The sequence below is a fragment of the Engraulis encrasicolus genome, chromosome 17 (genome assembly GCF_034702125.1).
Source record: "Engraulis encrasicolus isolate BLACKSEA-1 chromosome 17, IST_EnEncr_1.0, whole genome shotgun sequence".
NCBI lineage: Eukaryota > Metazoa > Chordata > Actinopteri > Clupeiformes > Engraulidae > Engraulis > Engraulis encrasicolus.
Genome location: NC_085873.1, coordinates 20,473,614 through 20,476,875, shown reverse-complemented (window position 1 = coordinate 20,476,875; position 3,262 = coordinate 20,473,614). Strand labels below are relative to the sequence as shown.

The following is a 3,262-nucleotide window of genomic DNA, read 5'->3' as shown; positions in this document are numbered from 1 at the left end:
TATGTACGGATATGTTTTGATTATAGATTCATGGTAACAGACACTTTCAGGAAAGAAGTAACTAGAATTTGTAGAATAGAATGATAGCCAATTATATCCAATTAGAATAGCTTATAATAGAATTATAGAATAGAGCCAGGGGATCTACTCCCGCAGAAAATGCAAATGTTTGATTTCATGCGCGCGCACACAGACACACACACACACACACACAGGAAGGGGGGGAAAAACGTACCTGACACATATAGCCAGGCGCTCACCTGGTGTTCCTCTTTTGGATCCGGGGACCAACGAGGTTGAGGAGTGCTTCGAACTGACTGCGGGACAGCCTAAAGTACTCCCTGTATTCGTTACCATCATTCAAAGCCAACTCCTTGACTAAACGATGGAATTCTCCTAGACTTTCCCTCCGCAATAGATAATACTTAACCCACACCCCCCTCTTGGGTTTGACCTGCTTTTGCCTGCAAATGACATTAGTGTCATCTTTCTATCCAGATATGTCAATGCCTCACAGCTGTGAAGCTGCCACTCCCTCCCAAACTCATGGCACAGCACCCAGCCATTCGGAAGATTTGAGGCACAAACATCATCCATTCAAAAACATCTGGAATGGTAAAGAGGAGGGGGCTTCTGGTATTGCTGTTGTTATAAAGTGTATGCGCTCCGTGTACTTGTTGATGTCCATACAGCAAAAGTGTTTTGAACTAAAATGAATTTCATCTCAATTCCACCTGTAGTCCTGGAGGAACACAAGAAGACCCTTTTGAGGATAACAGAATTCATAAAGTACATGGTAAGTGGGCCTACTACACACATATTCACATACAGTATGACGTGTATATTATGTTCCTACACTAAAATGAATTATATCACAAATGTAGCCATGGAAGAGCACATGGGGCCAATGACAAGGAAGATGGAGGTTATGGAGAGGAAGTCCATGACTTTGAAGGCTGCCATGGCTTTGAACATGCCACGACCTGCTGTTGGTCCAGTGCAGCAGAGAGCATAAGCTGGTGGAGCTAGCCAGAAGCCTGGCTCAACCAGAAATGAGAAACCAAATGGTAATTATTTTGGCATAATTATGTGAATTATGTGTTGCTGTATATAATGTATAATGTACTGGTTTGGCTAATGAAGATAGACCACATAATGTTTTCCATATTAGTTTTCATATTTCATTTTCATCATCTGCTTTAATTTTTGTAGACCTTGGGAAAGCCTGGAATGGGCGAATACGGCAGCTGCTGTCCGCCGTGGGTGGCTACCCACACACCATGTCCTGGGACATTACAGCCTGAGGAGGAAGAATAGAACGTGCATGCATTCCAGAACCTGACCCTTTGCAAAGTTATAACAGGTAAGATTAGCAGGTATATTCTCCGTAAAAAATATCTGTGTAAATCTGTGTTATGCCAAGTTTGATTCAGATTTAAATGTCCCACCTTTCTTTACATCCATTTGCAGAGACCTACACGCAGAACTTCTCTGTCCTGCAGGAAGCGAATATTGAGAATAGCATTGGGCATACTCTGAAATTTGGACTACACAGATGGTAAATTAAACTTCAGTGTGTCTTTTATCAATCAATGAATAGTCACAATAAGCTAATTAAATGAAACATTGGTAGGCTACTAAGTTGGTTTAAACTTTTTGTTTCTTATTCTTTTTAGGTCAGCTGGTCCTCAAGACTGAAAACACACACCAACATTTTTATTTTCTGTATTTTATTTATAGTTTTTATTTATTTATTTATTTTACTTTGAGCCTTGAAGGCATTTTTTTGATGAAATTGTAATATAATGTTGCACTGTTCTCACCCATGTTGAATTCCTGATATTTGTCAATTAGGCATTCCCTCAGCCTCAAGACTGGAAACACATTATATGCACTCACATCCATTTTTGCCATCTTCATTCTTATTTTGTGCATTTTACATTGTTTGGTTTTGTTGTTTGTTTGTTTTTTGCCTTGTTTGCATTTTATTATGAAAAAACATTGTAATGTTGCACTGTTACCCTCTTACCTATGTTGTATTCCTGATATTTTCCTATTAAACATCATCATCCTTCAATATTTGCCTTGTCATTTCAAATGCATTCAACACTTTAATAATGAATTAGACCTACAAACTACAGAAATATGACAACATTATGGGCATTTCCCATTATGCTGTCATATGTCTGCAGCTTGTAGGCCTAATGGGAAATAGCCTATGCAAGAAGGTTACTATTATGTTGTAGGGGAACCTTTTGAAAACCAACATGAACACGAATAAAGGAACGGTGAAAAAACGTAGATGAACCGACCGGGAACCATACAAAAAACGTTCAGGGAACAAAAATTTTTTTTTCCTGTTAACCAAATTATAACCATAACAGACCCAAAAAACAACGCCTTATGTTCCGGGAACATTCTCGGAACGGAAATTTGTTAGTAGGGAAAGGAGCGCAAGCAACAAAACACTAACCAGACGTGAGTTTGCCATCACAAAAGGATGCAAAAAGGAAGAGGCAATGATGCTGCGATGGTTTTAGACTATTTTTGGAGGGAAAGCAAACACATTGGCCCACTAGATTCTCATTCACAATGTATTTGTGTATATACTGTATATATTTTTTAAACACACATGTGATGGCATGTGAAGATTTTGTGTAGCCCAAATAATAAATGATTAGTAAATATTCCTGCTGCTCCAGGATGACATCGACAGCCGCCTCATCATCAATTGTCAGGTTTTCTCTCCTTGCTACAAAGCAACGGAGCGGTCACGCTGTATTTTTTGAAGGATAATTTCCGAAAGGTCAGTTGTCTGTGCGTCACCATGCATGACATTAATTCGGATTGGGGGTTGTAGGAGAGTGCTGTACACTGCTGAGTGGGACAGGTCCCTTCGGGAAAAAGCTGAGAACATCAAGCCCACGTTGATGCAATCCCTCCGCAAGTACAGACTGGATGATTTCTTCTACAAGCTTGTATACATTACGGACCAGGAGCCACATAACAGAAGAAATCCTAAATGCCCATCCTAACTTAAGATAGGAACAGTAAGATAGGAAAAATTTACGATTACAGAGAGAATTCCTAAGTCCTTGGCCGTTTCTTATCTTATCTTTGGCCCCCCATCCTATCTTAAGTTAGAAAATTCTAACTCCTCTATCATATCAATTTTTTCGATTGGTCGTGTCTGTTTCTGCCACTTCGAATGTGCACGAGATTGATAGAATGTAACATTAACGACCAACAAAAAAAACTCTGA

At 39.5% G+C, this 3,262-nt stretch overlaps 1 long non-coding RNA gene across 1 annotated transcript; it reads left to right on the top strand.

Moving 5' to 3' along the window:
- The first annotated feature begins 487 nt into the window (after positions 1-487).
- LOC134467308 (uncharacterized) lies at positions 488-2,030 on the top strand. The gene is made up of 4 exons (XR_010038510.1): positions 488-615; positions 741-796; positions 885-1,067; positions 1,677-2,030. It is a non-coding gene; the product is annotated as an uncharacterized LOC134467308 (long non-coding RNA).
- Positions 2,031-3,262: the final 1,232 nt, after the last annotated feature.